A 27615-nucleotide genomic window follows, 5' to 3' on the forward strand; every position below is an offset into this window, starting at 1 on the left:
TCAACTTTACCTGTAAATTATTATTCCTTAAAGAAGCAGAAAGAGGAAGGATCTTACCCTGTTTCCCCCAAAATAAGGCCAGGTCATATATTAATTTTTGCTCTGAAAGATGCATTAAGGCTTATGTTCAGGAGATATCACCCTGAAAAATCATGCTAGGGCTTATTTTCCGATTAGGTCTTATTTTCGGGGAAACACGGTATATATTTTGTAAAATCACCCTTTGTTTAGTTTGACTGGGATACTCTTGTATTATCTTTTGTGTTACTCTTCATTTTACAGTATCCAAACAGTAAAATGTATTAAAGAATTGTCTTAAGGTATGTCAGTTTTACCTGGAAATCTTTCTATAGCAGAAAAGCATCTCAATCAATACCTGAACTCTGATTAAAAAAGTATTGGGAATTAAAGTGCTATGGGATTTTTATGACACCAATATGGTTCCTCCAAAATGTGAGCCTTCTGTCCTAAATAAGGTTTATTTACTTTAGGAATTTGTGGCACTTATTTAAAACAAACAAACAAATAAACAAACAAAAACAATTGAGGCTTCTGGCCACTTAGATTGGGTAGCTGTATTAAGAAATTCATTATCATCAGATTACACTTTCCTAAATTTCCCAACTAGAAATCTACTAAAAACTCCACTTTTTACTGTTTCTGAAGTAGAATATCAATGATTAATGTAGGAAATGATGAGAACAGAAGTGAATGTATTATAAATATAATATGTTCGCTCTAATTCTTGGATTATAATCTAAGAAATGACTGAGGTTGCATGTTTGTATTTTCTTCATGAATTTATAGTTTTGTAAATAGATAAGATAAAACTAAATTTTACTTAGCATTTCCTTTCCAACATTCTTAAGATATTTTAAATATCAATGGAAAATAATATTAGCAAATGCTTTTTTATGTTTGCTATATACCCAGAAGTATTCTAAGTCTCACACACACACACACACACACACACACACACACATGCATACACACATATATACATATACACAAATATGTGTACACATGTATGCACGTATACATATATTCAATTATATAACTGATTCCTTGAATCACCATAAGACACTTCAGTGACTTTTTTCTGTGTATGTGTCTGTTAAACAAACAACTTCAGCCAGTAGATATAACTATTTCCATATGCATTCTGGGACTCTTCATAAATGTATGTGGCTCTTCCAGAATATGGTTACAAATCATTTTCTAAAATTTGGGATTGTCCTTAGAGTACAGATGGAGTTAATAGAAACCTCTGTAGGAAATAGAGCACTTTTTGCTTATTTCCAAATAAGGAAAGATACATTGTTAAACAATATATATCCTATGCATTTTATTCTCATTTTAAAAATTGGGGGTTGAGATGGGACAGAAGAGTCATCAATACTACCAAAATAATGAAAAATAAAGTACATAATTATTTACAGTTGGAAAATTCAGTAACATTATTTGCTTTGAGAAAATATAATGGATGGGAATAACTAAACTATATCTGTTTTGAAGTGAATATTTTTCAGTATTTAATTTTTCCATTCATTTAGCAAAATTATATTGAAAGTCCACTATTTATTATCATGAGCTATGAAATTGATCTACATTTTACCTATTCTATTTGGACCTTCTTTAATGTATTAGTTCAGATTTTATTAAATGATGTCTTCAAATTTAAATATGTTATGTTAAATATTCAGATTATTCCACAGTAATAGTCCAGTACATAGCCAGTAAAAAGGAACATTTTATTTACTCGAACCTATTGCAGGTTTAATGAGAAATTAGATAACCTAGTGAAGTAGTTAGTTCTTCTGTTGAACAAACCAGATTTTTCTCTTTGAAAATATTTAATGTAGAAGAAAATGAAAAACACTGAAGCTATTAGGTCTTCAATGAAGTCCACAGTAATTCATAATTTGAGGTGTCAGAGACATTTTATGGAGGAAAGTTTACTTCAGAGGAAATATATATTCACCTAGTCTCCTTCTGAGACTATCATCAAGTTTTAAGAGCTTCCTAATGATGTCTTTTAAATAAAATTATTTGTAGTTACTTTATAAATATTTATTTTTTTCTACTTTATTTCAAGGCCATCAATTTTCACTATCAACTATAATTTTAATCCACTCTCTAGTTTTTCCTCAAAATATTCTCTAGAATTTGATTTTGAAGTAGTTTCTATTGCTGTGTTTTTCCTGTATGCATTTATTTATTCTTTATACATATTTATTACTTTCATTCACATAATTATAATTGCTATATGGAATTATATAACTGGCATATAGATTTTTCATATACATTAAGACTTTACACATTCAATATCATCTCTTATTTGAAAGGGAAAATTGAAGAAAGCACATGTAGAATAAGTATATGATTTTAAGATTTTATTGAGCATGTTTATTTTTTAAATGCTTTCAAAATAATGATGTGGCTGGCTAGCTAAATTAGTAAAAATACAGCTATGACAGTTAAAAATCAAAAGTGAAATTATGTTCTGTCCTCTATATGAGCTATATTACTACTCTTAACCACATGTCTTTTAAGTAGCTATTATACTCCCTAGGCTGGGACTGGAGGTAAGTGAGTAAGTAGGACACCAAAGGAAAATAAATAGAACTTTTCTCAATACATCTTTACCCAAGGTACCCTCTTTTTTATCCTTTATTCTGAAGGAGAGTTTCTGCTAGCCTAGTTTCCAGGTTTTCTATGATGCAAAAATTAGGAAAGTAAAATAGAGAGAGGCAGGTCTGCAGAAATCTGAGGAACAGGGTGAAAAATTAGTGAGAGGCTCTAAAACAACCTACCTAATGGAGGAGGGAGGGATGATAGAGAACACAGTAAGGGACGGAATTTGAGATAGAACTCCTAAGGTACCTGTTGCTTCACAAATCTAGGGAGAGATATGGCCACCCAGGTACACGAAGCTCAAAAAGATCCCCCAAAGCATTAAGTCTAAAGAATTTTCACTGAGATACATTATAATCAAACTCTCAGAAATCAAAGACAAAGACAGAATTTTGAAAACAGAAAGAAAAAAATAAAAGACTCATCACATACACAGGAACACAATAAAGCTATCAGCAAATTTCTCAGCAGAAACATTGAAGGCCAGGAGAGAGAGGGATTATATATTCAACTCAAAGGGAAAAAAAAATGCCAACCAAGAATACTTTACTTAGCAAAGTTGTCCTTCCCAAATGGAGAGATAAAGACTTTCCCAGACAGACAAAAGCCAGGGGAATTTATCACCACGTTTCCTGCCTAAAAAGAAATGCCAATGGGAGTTCTTCAAGCTGAAATTAGTAACATTAATTAGTAACAAGAAAACTCATTAATTAGTAACATGAAACTATATGAAACTACAAAATTCACTTCAAAAGGTAAATATATAGTCAAATTCAAAATACTCTAATACTGCATTTGTGGTGTATAAGTCACTTTGCACTCTAGCATACAGATTAAAACAAAAGTGTTAAAATAACTAAAACTACAATATTTTGCTAATAGATATACAGTATAAAAATAAGTAAATCGTGATATTAACAACATAAAATGTGGGGTGGGGCAATTACACAAATTCAATTTTGTGTAATTGAATTTAAGTTGTTATTTGCTTAAAATGCACTTATAATTGTAAGATGCATTACGAAAGCCTCATGGTAATCACAAAGCAAAAACAAATTATAAGGAAAAAGAATCAAATCATATGACTACCAAAAAAAAAAAAAAAAAATCATCCATTGACAAAGACGCCAAGAGAGGAAGCTTTTTAGTTTGATGTAGTCCTCCCTGTTTATTTTAGCTTTTGTTGCGAGTGTTTTTGGTGTCTTATCCAAAACCAAAAAAATCATTGCCTAAGCCAATGTCAAGGATCTTTTTTCCTATGATTTATTCTAGGATATTGTGGTTTCAGGTATTACATTTAAATCTTTAATTTTTGTCAGCAGTGTAAGCTAGAGGTCTAATTTCATTCTTTGCATATGTATATGCATATATAAAGTTTTCCCAGCTCTATTTATTGAAGAGACTATTTGTTCTTCATTTTATATTCTTGGAGCCTTTGTAAAAGATTAGTAACAATATGTGGGTAGTTTTATAGCTGGGCTTTTTGTTCTGTCCCATGTGTCTATGCATTTGTTTTTATACCAACACCATACTTCTTTATTATTATAGGTTTGTAATATATTTTTAAATCAGGAAGTGTGATACCTCCATTTGTATTCTTCTTTCTTAAGACTGTTTTGACAATTCATGGTCTTTTGTGGTTCCATATGAATTTTAGGATTGTTTATTCTATTTCTGTAAAAAAAAATCCATTAGAATTTGTATAGGGCTTGCACTGAGTTTATAGATCACTTTGGGTAGTATGGACATTTTAACAATAGATAATTCTTCCAATCCAATATCACAGGATTTCTTTCTTTTTATTTGTGTTTTTAATTTATTTCAGTGTACAGGTTGTTCACCTCCATGGTTAAATTTATGCTTTAGTATTTTATTATTTTTGATGATATTGTAAATGGGATTTCCTTCTTAATTTCTCTTTCTGAGTGTTCATTAGTGTTGAAAATGCAAGTGATTTTTGTATGTTGATTTTTGCATTCTGCAACTTCACTGAATTCATTTATCAGTTTCTTGGTAGAGTCTTTAGGGTGTTCTGAATGTAAAACTACATCACCTATAACTCAATAGCAAAAATGCAAATAATTAAATTAAAAATGGGCAAAAGACCTGAATGAACGTTTTTTTCCAAAGACATACCGATGGCTAAGAGGTACATGAAAGGTGTGCAACATCTCCATTTGGCAGAGAAATGCAAATCAAAACCATATGAGATATTACCTCACACTTATTAGGATGTCTATTATCAAAAAGATGAAAGATTACAAATGTTGACAAGGATGTGGAGAGAAAAGGACCTCTGTGCACTGTTGATGGGAATGTAAATTCATGTAGACACTATGGAAAACAGTATGGAAGGTCCTCAAAAAATTAAAAATAGAACTACCATATGACCCAGCAATCACACTCCTGGTTATATATCTGAAAGAAATGAAATCAATATCGCAAAAAGATATTCACACTCCCATGTTCATTGTAGCATTATTCCCAACAGCCAAGATATGGAAACACTCTAAATGTCCTTGAACAGATAAATGGATTTTAAAAACGTGGTATATACGCACAATGGAATATTATGTAGCCTTAAGAAAAAGGAAATGCTGCCATTGTGATAACATAGATGAAGCTGGAGGACATTATGATAAGTGAAATAAGCCAGAGAAAGATAAATACTGTATGATATCATTTATATGTGAAATCTAAAAAGAAAGAAAAAAAGAAAAAGAAAAGAAAGCCAATTTAACAAAAGCAGAGAACAAAAATGGTGGTTGCGAAAGTCTGGTGGAGAGGGAAATAGGGAGACATAGGTCGAAGGGTACAAACTTTTAGTTATAAATTCTGAGATCTAGTGTATAGCATGGTGACTAAAATTAATAACATGATACATGATACTATATACTTGAAAGCGGCTAAAAGTAGATCATACAGGTAAGTGATTTCACCACACACACGTAAGAGTTAACTATGTCATTTAATGTATGCATTAATTATCTTGATCTTGATAATTATTCCACAATGCATATGTATATTAAATTATCATGTGATGCATTTTGAATATATGCAATTATATTTGTTAATTATTCCTCAGTTATGCTGGGGGACAAGGTTGAATCTAGATATTTGGAAAAGGATCCCCATAGGGCTGAGACTGATTCTGAGGGAGTGTCCTTGGCCAGCTGATACTGGTGACTTAAGGGGGTACAACGAGGCTATTTCTAGGAGTATGAGAAAAAAACCACACACCTAGAAATAGGAACTAACTATTTTCTGGAACCAACTGGCGCTGACAGGAACAGGATGTAGACTGGAAGCAGCAATCTTTTCTGCCTTTCTTATGGGTTGAATTGTGTCCCCTGCAAAATTCATATGGTAAAGTATAGCCCTCGCTACCTTAGACTGTGACCTTATTTGGAAAAAGAGTCTTTACTTATGTAATTAGTTAAGATGAGGTCATAATAAAATATGGTGGGTCCCTATAATTCATAATAACTGGGATCTATAACATTGGGAAATTTGATCACAAAGACATGCACAAAAAGAGAGTGCCATGTGAAGATGAATGCAGAAATTGGAGCTATGCTTCTGCAAACCAAGGAATGACAAAGATTGCCAGCAAGTCACCACATGCTAGAAGAGAGGATGGGACATGTTCTCTCTCATAGCCCTCAGAAGGAACCAACCCTGCTGACACTTTAATCTTGGACTTCTAGCCTCCAGAACTATGAGACAATAAAATTTTATTGTTTCAGCCAAAAACAAACATATAAGCAGAAAACCCAAAGTGGTCATCATCATTAACAGGATAAATAAAAATTATGTGCCTCTTGATATGGCATTCAATTAGAAGAATACAACATCACATATGATATTTCTGCTAAAAATGCATAACTTAAATCTAGTCATGAGGAAACATTAGACAACCTCAAATCAAGGGATATTCTACAAAGTAACTAGCCTGTGATATTCAGAAGTGTCAAGGTCGCGAGAAAAGACTGAAGAACTGTACCAGACTAAAGGTGACTAATGAGACATGACAACTAATGCAATGCATGATTCTGAACTAGATCCTTTTGCTGTAAGGCAGTTGGTGAAACTTCAAAGGGGTCTGAGGATTAGATGGTAGTCATGTATCAATGTTAATTTCCTGACTGTGTTGCAGCTATGTGAAAAAATGTACTTATTTGTAAGAAGTACATAGTAATTCATATGTGATGGGGCATCAGTTCCACAAATTACTCTTAAATATTTCAGCAAAAAAAATTATTTTAGTCTACTTGTATTTTTCTGTAGATTTGAAATTGTTTCTAATTAAAATTATTTTTTAAAAATTTAAGTCCCTACAAATTATGAGAGAATAAGCTTTTGGGTTTGCATGCTTTAAATCTGTTGGTAGATATGAATTATGGATTAGATTTTTTTCAAAGTTATTTGAAAGAGACAAAGATTGAATTTTCTTTTCAATTACGATTTGGTGGTTTAACTGTGGTTTTGTGAATATGATTTCATGAATTGACTGAGCCACAGAGGCTCAAATTAATTAGGGTTACAGGTGAGATCATATGTCAGTGTATTATATAAATTGTAATACTACTTGCCCAGACATCACTGAAATTATATATATAAGAGGTTATTAAATATGCACAAGTTATTAGATGCAAATAGAACTGTTATTTACATACAACTTCTCTTACTAATGATGTGATTTAAGAAGGAATTGAAGTTTAGAGTTTATTTTAATCATAATATGAGAGCATCAAGTTTGAATCTGTACAGTCACATAATGGAAAAACACCTATCTGTAGAAAGAGGTATTTATGAAGTTTCTCACATCTTCGTCCTGGATATTATGTGATTATTTGTGCTTGACATACAGAGACCTACCAGTGTCAATTACATTGCTGTACGTAATAGTTATAAATGTTGTTACAGTTATTCTATCTTTGAATGTAGGAACTTAGTTTTAATTTTCAGTTTTGTCTGTGAAAGCTAAAATCTTATCTACTATTTTACATTTTACTGAAGTTTTAATGTATAACCCAGAAATAAGATAGTGAAATAGAAAATGCTTTTGGTGAAAGTTGTAATAAACATATCTGAGGGATATTTGAGAGCTAAGTTTTATTTACTCTCTGCTTCAAATAGGTACTATGTGGAGAGTATTAGGAAATTGCTACATAATGCCATATATTTGCAAACTTGTTCAAGTGCTAGTGGTTTACCACGGATTAATTCTTGGTCACTTTTCCTTTCAAATAAATATGTCAGATGTCACATTATTAGACAGGAAAATGAGGTAACAGCTCAGAGAGCGCTATTATAAATACTGTTATTATTTATAGAGATAAGTAATAGGGAGGTTTTCAAAGAAACCTTTAAGAAACTCTGTTAGTTCAAAGAGCTATTAAAAGCAAAATGATTTTGACTAGGGGAGGCCAACAAACGACTATCTAAAGGCAAAATTGTGTTTCCACGATGATCGATTCAATAAAGCATCAGTCGAGGCAGTCAAGCACTCAATTGAACATTTTGTAGTCAAACCTCTACAGTGCATAGACAAAGCTGCACACTTTGCTTTATTTAATCCCCAATTTACAAGGTAGCAATTGGCACGATCCAAGTCTAATTTTTCTTCTAGAAAATACTATTATAGGTTAAAACTACATAGATGTTTTGGGCCCCTTAGTTTAAGAGAACTCTCTAAATATGAAATTCTATCATCAGCACCACAATAATCATTGCAATGTGTGGTGGGATACACTGCATATTTATGATTCATGGCACTGTCGATACTTAATCATAAACCTTATAGACCAATTTAATAAACGCAGTATACTTGAAAGTGAAAACCTCTGCTCTGTGTTTTGTTACATCTACTTTTATATCATCCTTTGCCTTTAGATGCAAATATCATACTCAGGAGAGGTGAAGAGTTTGCAGAAGATATCACTGAATGCAACATTTTCCACACCGGTAAGTTACTTCAACAAACCACAGCTAACTTACAGCTATCAGTCAGTAGACCAATGAGATTAATTTGAAATGGTGTTAAAAATCTTTATCAGATTCCTATGCATAAAACTTTCTAGTAAGAGGAAGTTCTTCATTTATTAGACTCTCATTGACCTTTCCGCATGTACTTCTAATTTTATTGCAATTTCTCTAAAGAGAAACACAGTCCTGAGAATTGTATGAGATAAATATACCAAGACTAGTTTGTGTAAGTTGTTGAACCTAATTTTTGCATGTGCCTAGCCCAATGTCCCAAAGCAGAGTCAAATTTTTTTTTGAATTTATTAAGCTAACATTAAATACTTGGAGTTTTTTCGTTGCACAAGAAAACATGGTCATAACAAAGCTTTTATAAAATAATATGCCAAACATTAGCTACAATTCTCTCTGTAAAGAATATGCAAATTTTCAAGTTTTATTTTGTGAGCAGGTAAATTTCAAAGGTTTTCAAGAATAAAATTATAGTTCGAGTCTACATTTTTTTCATCAACTACAAAAATATTTTGATGCATATTGCTTAAATGAGTTGGTTTTCTTTTAATATGGATCTTGTATTCTGATTGCTTAGCCAGTTGCATCCTACACAGAGATTCTTATTTTATACTGACCAGGGGACCACTTTTAAAAACTGTGTATTTCACAAAATACCCAGAAAAAGAATGTGACTTTGCAATAGCCTTTGAACTCAGCCTTCCTTTACAGGCTCATCTGAAGCTATGCACCTACCTGCAGTTTCCAACATTGTCAAACACCTACCCACTCTTCCTAAAATACAGTTTATTTGATTTGCCTGCCTTCTCCCCATAAATGCCCTCCTTCATCCTCATCCACTAAAACAAAACCTGCACAACTTTGGATGCACAACTCACATTGCATCTTTACAAAGAAGCCCATGCTGTCCACCAAAGCCCTCAGTAAGCTCATCTCCTCTATGAGATCTCCATCTCCATGTTTCTCTGGTACCTGTGTGGCCTACTATCTGTGTCATGCCCTTCATAGTTAGCAAAGGAGCCTGTATGTTTACTTATGTTATTGCTGCTCAACCAAATGTAAGTTCTTTGAAGTTAAAGACCATGACTCATGACTTCTTTGTATCTGCCATAGCCCCAACTTCAGACTTCTGCACATGGCAATCATGAATTTTTAAATCTGGAGACAATCATAAGGAGTACTGTCAAACATTGAAGATAAGATACCTAGATCTAAAAGTTTAACGGAAAGGCTGAAAAAAAAAAACTGTTCAGTGATTAATGAGAGCTGTTTTTACTCCTGAGTACTGGAAAGGGTTTTAGTTTTTTTTCTCCTTTAACAACATCCTCAAAGACCCTCCTTTTTTGTACTCGGTGCATCAGAATCAGCTAGAAGGCTTGTTAAAACAGACTGAGGGGCCTGAAGCCCAGAGTTTCTGATTCAGGAGGTGATTTCTCAGTAGTTCCCAGGTGAGGCTGATATCACTGGCCCAGGGACTACCTTTGGAATAGCATTGCTGTGAGAGAAAATTCTCACATGGAAATGTTATTGCACTGATAGTTTTTCTCTTTTTGAAAAAAAAAATATATATATATATATATAATTTAAAGCAGTTATATTAGATTGCAATCTTCTTAAACACATATCAACAGTTTATATTCCTTACGTGCTTTTAATTTTCTCCTAAGGATTGCACTTCTATAATGATTTGTCAATATTAATTGTCAAAGCAAAGAAATCATTTTTAAAGCTTCTTTCCCTCCCTTTAATCAAAATTCAGATCTTAAAGGAAGGGCCAACAGGGCTGCCAGTAGAGCAATGACCTCTTATCTAAATTAGCATTCTCATCCACAATTGAAAGCATGGCTAATTGTAACAACTTTCTGGAAGGCAACTGCCAATATATATTGAAAGCTTTAAAAATGTATGTACTTTTCACTCCTAGTGATTTATTTTAAGCAAAGAATAAAATAAGTGATCAAAGATGGAAATATTTTATATCTTAATGTGATGATAGTTAACCAGATATATAAATTTGTCAAAACATCAAATTGTACACTTAAAATAGGTACCTTTTTTGGTAAATTATACCTGAATAAAATTGATTTAAATTTACCTTCAAGGATCAGTAAGAAACCTCTTTCTTTCTTTCTTTCTTTCTTTCTTTCTTTCTTTCTTTCTTTCTTTCTCTCTCTCTCTCTCTCTCTCTCTCTCTCTCTCTCTCTCTCTCTCTCTCTCTCTCTCTCTTTCTTTTTCTTTTTTTTTTTTTTTTAAGCTACAGTCCTGGTATCAGCCCTACTGCACAATAAAACGTAGGGACAGTGTTGAGTAGAAAACAGTAAAAGGTGTGTGTTGTGGCCTTCGCAGTTAAGTGTTTTAAGTATGTGGAGAAGACCAGGTTTTATAGAGTATGTGTTTATCCAGAAAATGAGAAGTAGCGTTGCAGCCACTTCTCTGGTTTTAAGTGCTAGAGAGTGCACAGCCAGTTTAAAGGCTCACCTGTTGAAAAGTTGCCCAGAGAGGCAGAGAAGGTAGAGACCTTGAAGATAAGGCGTTCAGAAAGACACAGTGGTCCAAAGACTCAAATTTTCAGCTTGCGTTCAAGAGTTCACTCTAAGGGCTTTGAGGTATTTTAAAGTCCAGTCCTAGGTGATTTCATTGTCACACCTCCCTCAGAGAGAGTGAAGCAAATACTAAAGAAATGTGGACGGCAGTAGCTTTCCTAACCAGCTTTCTGGGATCCTGAGTAGGCTTGCTATTTCTGCATCATCTTCCTGCTTTTTCACCTAGACTGTCAACTCCTTCAGAGTGCTTACTCGTCCCTGTGTCTCCCGGAGCCCTGCTTTGCTCATAATTGTTATTCAGTAATTATGTGTACAGAATCAAAATAATTCCTTACTGCTGAGTTTGTATTTTGAAAATTTTCTTTTTAGTCTGGTGGAAAGATATCAATATAGCCATTTGCGACGATAATAGCAAGGATATTTGGAAGGTATTTCCAATAGTTACAAAAGGAGGTTTATAGGGAAGGAGCACTCCCCTGCTTCTGCTTATGTGAGCTTCCTGTTGACTCCTATATAAAATCCAAATCCTGCTCATCCCTTACCTTTCGTTGAAAACATAATTAACCTTAGCATTTTCTACTTCGTATCCTCCAATTCTTTTTTTAGTGATGCAGGCATTTGTAAACTGCTATTTTGTATGATGAAGTGTTTTTCACATTGTAAGAAGGCTAAGAATGTCTCCGACAGAACTCAGGTCTATGAAGTAGGTATTGTCAGAGGGATGAAGTGACTTGCCCAAGGCCACTCTGGCCGTGGCCTCAGAAACAGATGTAAATTCAGGTCTGTCTGACTCCAGAGCCCAAGCATATTTGTCCATATGTAAGAATTCTAGACATTTTAACATACTTTTTAAATGTTCTGATTCACTTTTGACCATTCTTTCTCACACTTCTATCTAAATCTTGGACACATTTCTTTTGAGTGAAATTGGTTTTAATCAGTTCTTAAGTTTTCCCTCTAGAGAGTTTTCTACAGTAGAAAATAATGAAAGGTGCTAGATATTTTCCATAGTTCCTTTTTAAAAATCTCACATATCACCCTCTTAAAAGAGAATTTCCCTGGTTATCGTCTTTACTGTTGCTCAGTTACTTGATAGTAAATGTTGACTCTTGTCTTCAAAATAGGTTTCATTATCTAATCTTTTATTATTTACTTCTTTACACGTCTCCTGGTAATCTCTCTCTAATAGAGTATAAAGTATCTCAGAGCAGAAACCTCTACCCACCCCACTTCTCCCCTAGTATTGAGGCCCTGGCCATGGCACAAGGCTGACTACATCGGGGCTGAATGAGTCAGCACCAGATACTAACCACTGGGCTGACAATTAGCAGAGGGAGGACATCACTGTCACACTTGGCTGCATTTCTCCCGGTACGAGAGCACTATGTTTTTGTTTCTAGTCCCTCCTTTGCTGCAGAGCTTTTCAAATGGGTTTCAGTAACTAAGCTGAAAATGATTGCCATTAATGTGCTCCCTTTCCTCTAGAAAGTTATATAAATGAGATTAAAGATGAAAAATGTGATTCTCTTTTGGCTACATATGAGCAGTTTATGTTTTCAGGTTTTCAAAACTGTTTTCCTACATGTAGTCACAAGATATCACATTTTGTTTAATTATTAATTTCAGCCATTTGTAGACATTTACTATGGGAGAAAAGTGAATATTAACAAGGAAATCAAAAATCATCTCTAAGGTTTGTTTTTCATAATCTAATATCATTCACACAGTGTTTGGTTATACATGACTTTTTTCTCACTTCTTCTCAATCAAGCATGTATTTTTTTTTCTATTGGTAAGTAAACACTTATAGATTATTTAATAAATGTGAATATAATCACACATGTAAAAGCTCAGTCACTTTTAAATGCCCTGTTATGGTAAACTGAGAAAAAGATTGACATTAAATATCACGGACAATTAACTGTTTCCTGGTGAATTAATTATGTTTTATACAATATTTAGTGATAATATCCTTTCCATGGGCTAAAAGCAGAGAGCAAGAATAGACCACATGGTAGATGAGATCATAAACTGTGCTGGGAAGTTAGATGAATTGGAAACAGTAGTGAAATAGAAATAAACCCATGAGTCATTTATGTTCAGTGAATCTGAGCTGGTAGTGACAGTAAACTGTATACACATATATTTGAATATGTATGTATGTAAATATGTGTATGCATATATGCATCCATTGAAAAGTGTTTAAAGGGTTTTAAATAATATTTGTTATTAGTAATAATGCTCTTCAAAACAGGTGTTAGTTATTTTCCATATTTTACCATTAAGGAAAGTGGGGCTTGGGGAAATTCTACGACCTATCCAAGACTGAGTAATTAATCAAAGTAGACTTTGGCCTTGAATTCTGTTTATCTGACTGCTATTTCACTACCAAAAAAGAAAGAAATTAAAAAAGAAAACAAAATAAGACAAAATCCCCCAATCAAATTTTAATTTAGATTTTAATTGTCAACTTTGTAAACTTTTGATTTTAACTTGTCAAAGTTGTTGGTGTGTGGTTCTTAATAATGTTCTCTTATTATTCATGGGATCCAACTCAATATATTTTACTGCTATTATTATGACTTATTCACTCATTTTTTAAAAAGTAAGACACCTACTGTCTCAATTCAAGGTTTAGTTGCAGGCAACATAAACCACTCTGGTTAATTAATGGAAGAATATTTATTTCAGGGTATCTATTAGCTTACAGAATTCCTGGGAATGCCAGTGTACCAGGCTTGAATGCCCCCAAGCTAGTGACACCAAACCATACCAGGAGATTGTTTCATGGAAATCCACCTGTTGCTGCTGCCTGCATGTCAATTCTACAGGACTAGCAATTTTAACAGCTACAGAAACACCATGCCTCCACAACTGTGCAGGCTTCTGCAATCTTCACTCTAGCCCCGCAGTTCTTATTAGATAGAAGCTAGTAAGCTTGTGGCATGATTACTGAATGCATCAAGGGTTATAGCTAGCATAGTGTTGCAGTGTAACATACTCGTACTACCTCAAAATGCAGCGGCTTAAAACAATACTCCTCCACTTTTTCTCAGACATCTGTAATGTGGCTGAGGTAAGCTGATGTTGGCAGGGCTTGGTTGGTTGGCTCTGCTTTGTGGTATATCCCTGGCTGGACTTGGCTCTTTGAATATGGCTTCACTTCATTCTGGATCCAACTGTATTCATTTTGGGGCCCAAGCTGACGGACAGCATCTACCCGAGGGAAGCACTTTTCATGGTGATGGCAGAATATAGGAGAGCAAGCAGAAGGACACAATGTCCCTGTGCCTTGGGTCAGAATGGACAATTTCTCACTTCTGTTACAGTTCTTTGGTTAATACACGTCACATGGTCAAGTCCAAAGTCAAGATGAAGTACAGTCCACCTATAGTGGGAGGGACTGCAAAATCACATGGCAAAGGAAGTTGGTGAAGGGACGGATGAAGCACTGGAACTAACGCTTAAATCTATCATACAGGAAATAGTGTTTTGGGATTCTGCTCACAAACAAAGAGGCACAAATGGAGAACTATGAAAACTGAGACAGAGTTTTCAAAAGATTTTGGGCTGTGACAAACAAGAGAAGTGTACCACATTCATTTAGTGGAACGGAAAATCAAGAACTAGTATATTTTTCATTGCTTCTGTAAGCATGACTTTTAAAACATTAATGACATATGATTTCTCTCACAAGACTTTTACATTGCATGAACACTACGTACATGAGTAGTAGATAACATCTTTGAGTATATATAAGAGTACGAGTATATATATAAAGCCATCTTACTAATTGTTGCACTTTAATAAGACAAAAACAAGATATGTATAAAATTGTCAGATATTTAGAGCTGGAATAAGTTTATATTTCTGTGCTTTTTTATTTGTCTATTATGTAGCAGATGTGGCTATGTGCCGAGGATAAGGAGGGGACACTGATTTATTTTCTGTGGTGCAGTCTAATGCCTACATAAAAAAAATAGAGACACAGGTTTCAAGACACAAGTTGAGTAAAAAGTAAAATATAGGCAGCCCTTTCTTATTAGTGGAAACTGTAGAATATAGGTATAAACCTGAGGAATTAATAGATAACTCATTTTGTAAGACTCAACTCCTTGGACTCGGATTCTAGATGATGCCATCGCTCCAGCTGTAGCTTAAGCTCTGGTCAAAGTCCCTGGCACCCTTACCGTGGTTAATGAAACTTTCCATAACCACTTGTCATCCAAGACCAGTCAATACTTTGCCAGGATCAGTTAGCAATGATTTTCTTGTCCTAGATAGGTAGAATCTCCTCCTATATACAAACACCATTGTGCAGGGAAAGAAGAGAAATATTCCTCTTATTACTTTCTGATCTTTCCTGACACTGTGGAGGACTTTCATTTCAAAGACTGGAAATGGTAGACCTTTCTTTTAGCAGCTGCCAACTTTCCATGCTAAGGGCAAAATCAAGCTACAACTGTATAATAATGTATAGTATTGCAGTTAAACCAATTAGAAAAGGGCAATTAATTAAAGAGATGATAAAACTACTAAAAGGCTAAAAAGGTAAATATAAATAAATAATTACCTTATATATTATTTCTTTAAGCACTGAGTTATAAAAGACTGGTGAAAAAGTTGTAATTTTAATTTGATTTCACGAAGGATAAGAGAGCTCTATTTTCTATTACTCTAATATATTTTACTTGAAGCAATGCTTATTTTATTATTACTTTAAATCATTTTCAAATATTTTGAGGACTATAAAATATTTTATGTTGATGTTAGGAACTTCGGCTATGAGTTAGATCATTTGAAAACATAAACTGCTTTAACATTCAAATTGTTAAAATTCTCCCCCCAAATCAGAAAATACCCCTAATTTTACAGTGGATAATAATGGGGTGGGGGAGAGAATACTTTAGAAGGAACTTAGTTGTTCATGGACTACTCAGCAATGTACAGGGTCCCTTTGCATACATATAGACAATCCAATTTTCAGAATCGGCAAATGGTTATTCAACTTCTACTTTTGTTGTTGTTACACTAGTTTTATTTTTCTAATACACTCTACATTAAATGCATTATAGTTAAAATTTTACAGCTATCCATGTATTGCTCAAAATCATCCCAGGAACCACCAAGGGAACACACACCGTATTTTTTCAGGTAAGCAGTGAGGAGTCCTGAAGGGTTTTGTGCAGGAAAATGGTATAGGAGTTACATTTTAACTAGGCTGTCTGACAACTAAGTGAGGGATAGGTTTTCCTATGAATTTTTTTCAAAACTCTTGACTTTTACTTTTTTCTTAATTAATAAATTTTACTTTTCAGAGCAATTTTAGGTTCACAGCAAAGTTAAACAGAAAGTACAGAGTTCCCATATACACCACACACAAACACACACACACACACACACACACACACACACACACACACACAATCTCTCCCCCCCCATCAGTACCCTCCACAAAAGTGGTACATTTGTTAGAATTGATGAACATACATTGACACAATATTATCACCCAAAGTCCATAGATTACATTAGGATTCACTCATGGTGTTGTATATTCTATGGGTTTTGAAAACCACAAATTATATGTATCTATCTTGTGTCATAGAGAATGGTTTCACTGGCCTAAAAATTCTTGTATACTGCCTATTCATTCCTTCTTCCTATTAATCCCTGGGAACCAGTAATCATTTTACTGTCTGCATAGTTTTGCCTTTTTTCAAAATATCATATAGTGGGAACCACCCAGTAGGTAGCTTTTACAGGTTGGCTTCTTGCACTTACTAATATGCATTTAAGTTTCTTCCATATCTATTCATGGCTTAATAGTTTATTTATTGATTGATTTTTTTTAGCACTGCATAATATTTAATTGTCTGAATGGACCACAGTTTATGTATCCATTCACCTACTGAAAGACATCTTGATTGCTTTCAAGTTTTTGCAATTATGAATAAAGCTGCTATGAACATTGGGGTACAGGTGTTTCTGTCAACAGAACTTTTAAGCTCCTTGAGTAAGTACCACAGAGTGCAATTGCTGGATCATATGATAAGAATGTGTTTGGTTTTATAAGAAACGGCCAAACTGTCTTCCAAAGTGGTTGAATAATTTTGCATTTCTACCAGCACTGTGTGAGAGTTCCTGTTGTTCCACATCCTTGTTAGCATTTGGTGTAGCCAATGTTTTGGATTTTAACCATTCTTGTAGTTGTGTAGTAGTATCTTTTACTGTTATTTTCATTTTCAATTACCAAAAAATGTATGCTTTTGAACATATTTTCATATGCTTACTTGCTATCTGTTTATCTTCTTTGTTGAAGTGTCTGTTCAGATCATTGGCCCATTTTTTAATCAAGTTGTTTGTCTTTTTATTGTTATTGAGTTTAAGAGCTCTATTTATATTTTGAGTAACAGGCATTTAACAGATGTGTCTTCTGCAAATATTTGCTCCCAGTCTGTGGCTTGGCTTTTCATTCTTTTGACAGATTAGAAATTTTTAATTTTAATGAAGTCATGCTGTTAATTCTTACCTTCACTGATGACATCTTTGGTATTGTATCTAAAAGGTTATCACCATACCCAAGGTCACTTAGATTTTCTGCTATGCTATCATCCAGGTGTTTTATAGTTTTGAATTTACTTAGGTCTGTGATCAATTTTGAGTGAATTTTTGTGAAGAGTATATGGTCTATGTCTAGATTCATTTTTGCATGTGGATGTCAAGTAGTTCCAATACTGTTTGCTGAAAAGACTATTTTTGCTCTATTGTATTACTTTTGCTCTTTTGTCAAAGATCAGTTGGCTATATGTATATGAATCTATTTCTGGGCTCTCTATTCTGTTCTATTGATCTATCTGTCTATTCTTTCACTATTACCACACTGTCTTGATTATTATATCTTTAAAGTAAGTCTTGACATCAGGTACTGTCAGTCCTTTGACTTTGTTCTTCTCCTTCAATGTGAAGTTGGCTATTCTGGGTCTTATGCTTCTGTACATAAACTTTAGCAATAGTTTGTTGATATCCACAAAATAACTTGTGGGAATTTGATTTGGATTATGTTGAATCTATAGATTAAGTTTAGAAGAACTGAAATCATGACCATATTTAGTCTTGCTGTCCATGAATTGCCCTATAGGCTCCCTTTTTTTTTTTTTTTTTTTTGGTGGATCAAAGAAAGTTGCTGATTTTTAAGTTTGTTTAGCTTTTTACTCATTGTTAGGACAGAGTGATACTTCCAAGCTCCTTACACCTGGACCAGAAACCAGAAGCCCTGATTTTAGTAGTACTGTAAAAGGGTAATATGTTTAATTCTGAACAGAAAAGGAAGAATTCAAAATGGCAAAATATAATTTCTTAAATTTTGTCAAACATATCTTTTCACCTACAAATTAAAGTTGAGTAGACCACTCAAAGTGTGGGGGAAATCCATAGGAATTAGTTATAGATAATCCAACATTTCTGTGAATGTTGCAACTTAGTCAATTCCAGCATCTGTTGTAATAGGTAGGTAGACTTTAAATGATGATTGAATTATTTTAAAATAGTTTCAAATAAATTGAAATGAATTGTATGTTGAAAACATTGTATCACCAAAAAGGAAAATAGAAACACAAACCTCTCTGAAAGAAACTTGAGCGGTTTAGGGGAAAGTGTCTTACTTTTCCTTTTATTTTTGTTTTATTTTTTTTCGTGTTCTTTCTCCAAACAGAATGCCATTACGAATCCTCTTCAGGTCTTAATTAATAGAAAATTAATACTCAAGGCTCATGAATGCACAGTTTGTGATAGGCAATTGCATAAAACATTTCAACATGATACTGAAAGCTTTGGATATTTCTAGAGACAGTGCTTTTCAGGTACATAGACTTTCAGTGATATATTATCTATCACAGAAAGAATTTCTAGAAGAATTTGCATCCTGCTATTACAGAGACATAATCCTAGATATGTCTGTAAAGGTCACCTATTCTATCCTTCTCGTCTCCACTTAAAATAATCGAGACAGATGTAAGTAAAGTTTGTTTTCAAAGATCTCTAGACTATTCAAAGTATATTATCCAGCCTTCTTGACTACCACATTCCAGATCTTAACAATCCTTGCTGTTAAGAAAGTTTACCAAAGGCCTAAACCAAATCATTCCTAGGATATTGATGCAATTCTTCTGAGTACTTCCATGGAAAAAGGGCTGCTATCCTTGAAGGCAACGTAAGACTGTTTGACAACCAAAAACAATGTTAATGCTCTTATTACTTTCAAGTTCAATTATTAATTTGTCCAGGTAAGAGCTTTGAGGAGTCAGCTCATCTTTAGAATCAAATATTGACTCGCACACTTCCCTGCTAATGAAACCACAAACAAGAGATTGAATGTTTCAGAGCCTCCATTTTTTCACCTATAAAATAGGGATAGTAATTCTAAATTTCACGTATTATTGTGACGATGCAAGGCAAAATGTATGTAAACTGCTGAGATGCTGTCTGGAACATAGAGTAAGCCCTTCAAATGCAGCAGCTTCTGCAGTTGCATTTATTAATATTATTTGATGAATTAATTCATCCATTATAATTTGGTGAACGTTTATTACATACCTTCAATATTATAGTCACTCTGTTAACTGCTTATTATTGCCTTATGCTGCTGAATTGGGTTAAATTAATATAATCTGTTGTTTATTTTATAAAATATTGTTCCTGGTCCTATAATAATACCTGCTCTACCCCTCCTCCCAACCCCGCACACTACTAAATTCAGGAATATGCCAGTTTATGTTTACAAATTTATTCTCTGTTATGGCCCTAATATAGGTGCCTAATTCAGAATGGGGCTTCTTTCTCTACAGAAACACAGTTTTCTTTCCCTTCTTTTAATACTGAATACATTATATCAGTTTATCTTGGTGGGAAAAGTGCATATTTTGAACTCGGGCTGACTTGGTTTCCAGTTTTAGCACTTATTTACCCAGACACTTTGATTATTATGCACCCTCCCTAGTTTCCTCCGTCTTTCCAGACATAACACCAATTTCAGTGAATGGCTGTGAGCCTTAAATAAGATAATGTTACCTAGTTCAGTGTCTGATTCTGAGTTGGTTCTCAGTACATGGTAGTTATTATTATTCAGTGAAATAAAATCAGGCACATATTTTAATCTGAAGGTGTCATTTCTTCTATATGTAAAATTTTTCATTAAAGTCTTATTTTGACAGTTCCCATAATTTAAAAAAAAGAAAGAATCCCTTTCGTTAAAGAAATTGCCCCTTAGAAGAGCAGCATATTACATAATCTCAGTATTGTTTGTCAGATGAAGACCTCACAAAAAACAGTTGAGGAAAATTTTAAATGGAAATCAGGTGTTAAAAGTTTAATTAGAAAAATTCATCCCTTGTACATAGGCTAATGTAGACTATGGCAAGCTGTTTAATTGTTGATTCTAGGGCTATTTTTACACTGTCAACATTCTATTTAGTAATCTTGGGGGAAATAGCATCAAAAGCAGACAAAGAAAAATGTTTCCCTTTCCTGCAGCTGATTCCCGTGATTGCCTGACGTTTAGTTACATTTGGGCATCTGTCTCAGGAACTCCCATTGTCTGGAACCATATGCAAACTGAAGTGTGCATTGGGGTATAGATATGAGGACAGAATTTCCACTTGGATATGCCATGCGACAGCAGCGGGAAAAGCTGGACAAGCCTGGGATACTTCATGCAGTTCATTTAATGAACTGTTACTTTATTATTTTGTAAAGCTTCTGTAATGCACATTTATGATATAAAAAGTGCCTTGCATACTGCTTCATCGGAAGGGGACCTCATTTAGATTAACCTGTGACTTCAACAGCAGGTGGTAGAATGAACCAACTGCTTCAATTACTGCTTTTGCGCATGACTTTCATGTGTTGCTAAGATTATCAGAGGAACCTGATTACATCCCCTTAGACACTATTGTTGGCATGATGATTAAGCTGTTATTTTATTTTTTTTTTTTTTAAGACAAGGATCCTAAAAAGCTTTTGGGCATGAGGCAAAAGCACTGTGTATAGAGATCAGTAAGATAGTGTGTATCATTGCCCTGTAGCTTATCTCCACATATACAGCTCCCCGGTGGATCCCTATGATAAACATTATTGGAACAATTAGCTGCTGCTGACACAGAATCGAGACACAATAGCCACGGCCAGCAGCACAGAGCCAAAAATTATGGAGCCAAAAACCATAAAAAGCAACACCAAGCTAGTCTCCCCATTCAACTGCTGTCATAAAACCCTCCCAGTGCTATGTTTGCATAGCTGGCTTCACCGATATGGCACTGTTAACACAAAAGAAGAAGCTGCAGCACTTGTCTTTGTTTAGCTGAAATTACAAGTCATTGAATTAGTATGTCATCTTTATTGTGCTGTCATGCAGCGGAGGTGAGGAAGGCTCTGTAATGGATGGGAGAGTTTGATGGCCTGAAAGACAGGCTCACAGATGGTTGTCGATATAAAACAGTTTTTCCCCCTTTTAAAAAAAAGCAAGAAATGAAGGGGGGAAAAAACAAAAAGCCTGCTAGGAACAGATCTTCACTGATTTGTGTATAGTGCTAAACGATATCCCTACAAGACCCATGTAAGAACTTTGGTGGCCTTGAGTATACGCCAGAGGTATAGAATGCATTTAGTCCTGAGGAATGCATTTGCGATTAAAATAAAAGTGACGTAGCATTTTATCTTCTTGGAAAGCCAGTGGTGGTAGTTGTTCTAAGGAAGTTTCTCTTATGATATTTCTAAACAATTGTGAATGATTAAATAATGTGAATGAGAAGAGTTAACACTGTTATAGGAAGTTTAAAAATAAAAAGAATTTTGGTCATTCCTATTACAAGAAATTAAAAGTTCTGCACATGTATGATTAAATATATTTTGGGATATTAGACTGTCTAATAATAAGATAATTTGGGTTAAATTTGGCTTAAAATAGTTTTAATTTAGTGATTTCTTGCTTTTCTTGCTTTCTCTCTGTAGTTTTTGTTTGATTTACAACACATTATTGGAGATTATATTTGATGTACTTATTGAAAATCAATGAAATAGCAAACTAAATTTTGCTATTAAAAAGCAAAACGTCCCATTCCTTTTGATGTAATTAAAAATCGTGTTTGACCCAGTCTAAAAATTAAAAGTTTGACCCAGTCTAAAAGGCATTGTTCTGAATCTTATTCTTTAACAAGGGAAACACTCTTTCCACCAGTATTTCATTTCAGATAGGGCACTCAGCCGCCAAACATTCAGGACAGTGTTTTCAAAAAGTAGCAAACAGGTTACATGTAAGAGTGTATAGAATTTTTAATGTGCTAGTAATTATTTCAGGTCAAGCTTGTCTTTTATGCTTTTTATCTTGTAAATAAGAAAAACAGAAAAATTAAGCTTGATTTTCCTTGATAAAATTGAGACATATATATGGCTATGAGAAAAAAAAAAAAAACCTTTAATGGGAATAATGTAAATGTGAAAATGTATTTATAAATACACTTGATCATATGTAAGAAAATTATAAGGGCTGAAGGTCAAGAACTATGAAATGGCAGATATTGGCTCTCTTTGGGAATGTAAATATTTATCTTGAAATGTGAAAAAAAAAAAACACTTTCTGAATACTTTAAATAGCTTCTGAACAAGCTATATAAACAAGAAATAAGGACTTAAACACCTAGCTGGGGCCCTAAATTTGTATGTCTATTCAGCAACATTATTACATTTATTGACTTCTGTTTAATGCTTATTTTTGTTTGAGGATGTGATGCTGACTCTTGCAGTTTTTTATGAAAAAGGCTTTTCGGAAAATATCATTTGTATGTGTGTATGTGTGCATGTTTGTGTGAGTTGGAGGTATGGCAAAAGGTTATGGACTGTATAGTTAATCAGATCTGGATTTGGATCTTGGCCTTGCTACTTACTTGTTAACTGTGTTACTTTGAACAGGTTATATAAACTTTTCACATCTGACTTTTTCACATTTGTAAATATGAGTGAAGAAGGATGGGCCATGAATACAGGTGAGGGCATCAGACATCAGGGGCTTGGGCAACAGGTGACCAGGCAACCTGGAAGTAAGTTTTCATGGCTGCAAGGTTACAAGTTGTGACTCACTGTCTTAGCTTCAAAACACTACCCATTTAAGGGGTAGGACTAACGAACCCAGATCCCGAAACAGGAGCCTAACGTGGAGGTTTAGGCACAGACGATGCAAAGTCAGAGCAGAACTACAGAAGGACAGCTTGGTGGTGCCTGTCAAATTTAAGGAGAGAAACCTCACTACATATGTCCAATTATGTAGGGGGGGTCTCAGAGCCTAGAGGTCAGGTGGGGGATCAGGAGGTCCCAGCTCTCAGTAGAGTTTTGCATACACAAAACTAAGCAAATCATTAGAACTACAATTATTTGCAATTTAATATGACTGAACCAGCTAAGTAAGATATTGAAAGGGGTAAATTTAGAAAGAGCATGAAGTATGAAAAATTGAAGAATTAAGATTTCTCCCTAATGGAGGGAAGGTTAAGGGAGGAAGAGGTTAGGACAAACAGGGATGAGGTGCTTAATCTCATATTGCTGGAGCCACCTTTCCCGTGACCCAAATAGGGAACATCTTCCCAGTCAACCATTGAAAAGCTCTGGGTCTCCCAACTCTATATCCTCTCTCCCAAGAACTGTTCGGATCAGATGTGGTGGTAAGATTGGCCAGTTGCCTGTGGTGCTTGAGATATTTTAGGGGTTTCTGTTATTTCCCCTATTGCTCAAACATCTCCTTCCGGTCCATAACGCCTCAAATTCTTCTATGAAATGGGTAAAAACTCTTATTCAACAATAGACATATGCAAAACCTAAGAAATAATAAGAATAACCACAGAGAGAATCATTTATTTTTTTAATTCACAGTTTACAAATCTAGTGAGATAATGCATATGAAAGTCATGGTAAATTGGAAGACGCTAAAGTACATGATAACAATGATTAACGTTTCCTTTTATCTGTACAAGAGAAGTGAATGAGGATTAGAAGTTAGTTATATGTTGACTTGGATTTACATAAAGATGTAAACAACAAAGGAAGACCATCATTACCTGTGTGCACTGGTGTTGAGAGAAGGACGGGTGTGTTAAGGTAAAGGGCGCCTGAGGTAGATTGGAAGTGAGAAAAATGCAAGGAGGAAGCCCAGGAGAGCTAAGATGAAGTAGTTTTAAGCTTTAGCCATAATAAAAAGATCAAATTGTTGTTTATAGGTGTCCAAAGCATTTTTATTATGTACCTTTCTTCTCTCTCTCGGATTTCATCCTTCCCATAAATTTTTAATTCATTTCCTGGATGAGGACGAGAATAAAGCCAATGAACAAGAAAGCATACCTATTCATTATATTCAAAGGGGAATATGTTTTAAATGTCACACATACACATATTTATATTCTGCTGTTCTAGAGTTATCCTAGACTAGTGTTCCAATGTTTAGGTCACAGGGTCATGTATTTTGTAATATAAGCTGATTTCAGCTGAAACATCTTTTTTTCTTGCAGCCTGCAACTTGTTCTTTTCGAATAAATGTCACTTACTGTGTTTAAACTGCCTTTGGTTCTCTGTTCTTCCCCCTTTTTTCCTGGCCTCGGTATTTTGCTTAAGCTCTGTGATTAAATGAGAATTGGATGATAATTTGTAATGATCACAGTGTTATAACCTTGTCAAAATCAACTGGGATATATTTAGCAATTATTTCAATAAGCAATGCTACATAAGTAATTTCATCATTTCTTACTGTTATTTTTATTCACCAAATGTATAACAGTAACTGAATAACTCCTAGGCCATTATAAAATTGAATTCAGGTTTTCAGGCGTGGCTTGTGTATATGTATGTCCCCATGATTCCACCTTTTTCCTTTTGTTCATCTCTATACTTTCTCCCTCTGGATATTATTGCCTCCTGTGGCTTCATTCCTACACAAGTATATGCTTGCAAGTGTAGCCCAGAGAATTATCTCTCCCTAGCCTTGCTTTTATCATTGAATATTGGATTAAAAATAGTCTCATAAAGCTCAGATTTTTTCGAAATCAGAAATCACTAATTTATTTCTCAATCCCTCTGTGTATGCTGTGACACTATAATTTTTCACAATCTAATATATTGGCATTGAAAGCTACTGAACATTTACCTTTTAATTGAGAAATTTACCAGCATTGTCACATTGCACTTATCTACTTAGATTCTCTGCTAATGTCTTATACTCAATATAACCAAAACGTCTCCTCCATCTCCTCGAAACCACCACACCCTTCTGCTTTAGGCCACCCAGTGAAGGGTCTTCAGAATCCCTACGAGCTCCTGGTTCTTCAATCATTTGCCACTTTGAATAGAATATAACTCTGCAAAGTCAGTAACTTCTCCCCTGCTGGCTCTCACATTATTAATCTGCTGAATCAGGCCTTCAGACTTCTTGCCCCCATACCAAAATCGGCCTTCCAAGGAGTTCCCCCACCTTTAATTTCTCACTGTCCAAAACATGTCCCTCCCAAAAGTTTCAGATTCCTTATCCCTAACAAATTCAGGGTATGCTCTTAGGCTGGCCCCTGGGGTCTTCCAGACCACGGCCAGTTTTATCACCTGCAAATTCCTTGAGCATAGCCTGTATTTCCATGAGCCCATCCACTTCCTCACCCGGTAAAATCCATTTCAAATGCATCTCCTCTTCTGATTCTCCGAGCCCAATGTCATCTTTTTTTTTCTGTGACTTCACGCTTGCATTTGCTAACTGTTCAGTGGTCCTAATCATATAGGTACTTGCAGATTATGTTATCCCTTCTTTTTCCACCATGTTTGCTCCCATTTAATTTTAAGCTCCTTCTGGGACAGGTATGGTCTAACTGTCTTTACATTTCCAAAACATGTAACAGCTTTTCCTATATCCAATACTCAATAATAATTAGTATTTTTAAAGGGAAGCAACTACATGAAGTTTATGTCTCCTTGCTGTTTGTCCTAGCAGATGCTTTCCCCATTACAGTATAGAATTATAATGAATCGCATTCCGAGGTTCCCAGTCAGCTGAATTAAATTGTGAATTTTGTAGCTTTTCAAGGCAATGAAATGAGTGAATTCTTATAGGCCTCACTTGATTATTGGGGTTTGTGTTCTGTGTGCTATTTTGGGGCTTCACATTTAGGGACATATAATTGTCTCTGTGGGAGTAGTGTAAAATGGCAATATGAATAAACGTTCTAATTAGCAAGGTAAGTTTTCAATAGCTACCCACTCTGGTATAATTCTTTAATTATAACAAAAGTCTCATATGTTATTTACACTGAGAGGAAAAAATAGTGAATGACTTTGACATCAAGAAAATGTGAGTTTTCTATGACTGTTCTTTAACAAAGGGCAAAGGACACAGAGACTAACTATTTGGAAGTGATGCTCAAAGATACCTTTGTTTCTCACACTGTTTTCCAACCTCCCAGATTCACTGAAGTGCAGGGAGGAGCAAGGGTATTTACAGCCTGCAAAGGCCTTATTCACCCCCTGACTTCACGCTCAGCTAAACTTGGCAATGCAATTGGTTTATTTTGTATAAATAAGCAAGAATGCTGGAAGAAACTAAATATCTTCATAAAACAAAACATTATGATACCAGAAACCCTTAGGAACAGCACTAATGCTTTTAAATGAAGGTTTTATTTGTCTCAGAGCTGCAAAAAGGAGTCACTAATGAGATGTCATTTAAATTCTAACACCTGTTTAATGGCAGTTTTTCTCTATCCCCAAAGAGTAACTGTTTATGAATGTTTGCAGTTTTCCAAGTGTATCTACAAGAATTGTTTTTTCATAAACAATGCGATGCCTTTTTCTTCATATGCTACAGTCACGTTACAACATACGATGAAAATTGTTGGTAGTGGCATTTTTGTATTATTTTCAAAGACAGTGTTATTTCATACACTGAAACTTAAAATTTTATAATTCACATAGTAAATATTTTATCAGAAACTTCATGTTTTACAGATTTATGAGTATATATTGGCATAAGAAAAATAAAATTTCTAGTTGTATTCTTTACGTAAATTTAAATAACATGAAAAGACACTGTTGAAAAATATGTTTGCCCCTAGATTCCCTGTTATGAAAAAATATATATATTTATAAATAAGCATACATACACATGGATTCCTAGGAGTTGCAAGAAAGAAATGCTTGTTGACTTTTTTCACAGACAATAAATAACTGAAAAAGTCAGAAATGAGATTGTACCATTTCTTTTGTGATTTTATGTTTTTCTTGTATGAACAGTTTGTCATTCATGAAGGGAACCTAGAATAACTACAGTGCCGTTTTTCTCTATGTTTTCTCTAGAAACCGATAGTGATGAGTAATAGATATTATATAGATGAACATATAAAAAATTATTTAGTTTTGGAAATGCTTT

The 27615-nt window shown here is 34.3% G+C and overlaps 1 long non-coding RNA gene across 5 annotated transcripts in view; it reads left to right on the plus strand.

The window, feature by feature from the left end:
• Positions 1 to 27615, plus strand: part of LOC109453591 (uncharacterized) — an 878050-nt gene that overhangs the window by 591684 nt on the left and 258751 nt on the right. For all 5 annotated transcript variants that reach the window (XR_012496688.1, XR_012496691.1, XR_012496692.1 and 2 more), the window contains one exon: positions 8530 to 8601. This is a non-coding gene — a long non-coding RNA (uncharacterized LOC109453591). The remainder of the gene's footprint in view (positions 1 to 8529; positions 8602 to 27615) is intronic.

This window comes from Rhinolophus sinicus, linkage group LG05 (genome assembly GCF_036562045.2).
Source record: "Rhinolophus sinicus isolate RSC01 linkage group LG05, ASM3656204v1, whole genome shotgun sequence".
Taxonomy (NCBI): domain Eukaryota; kingdom Metazoa; phylum Chordata; class Mammalia; order Chiroptera; family Rhinolophidae; genus Rhinolophus; species Rhinolophus sinicus.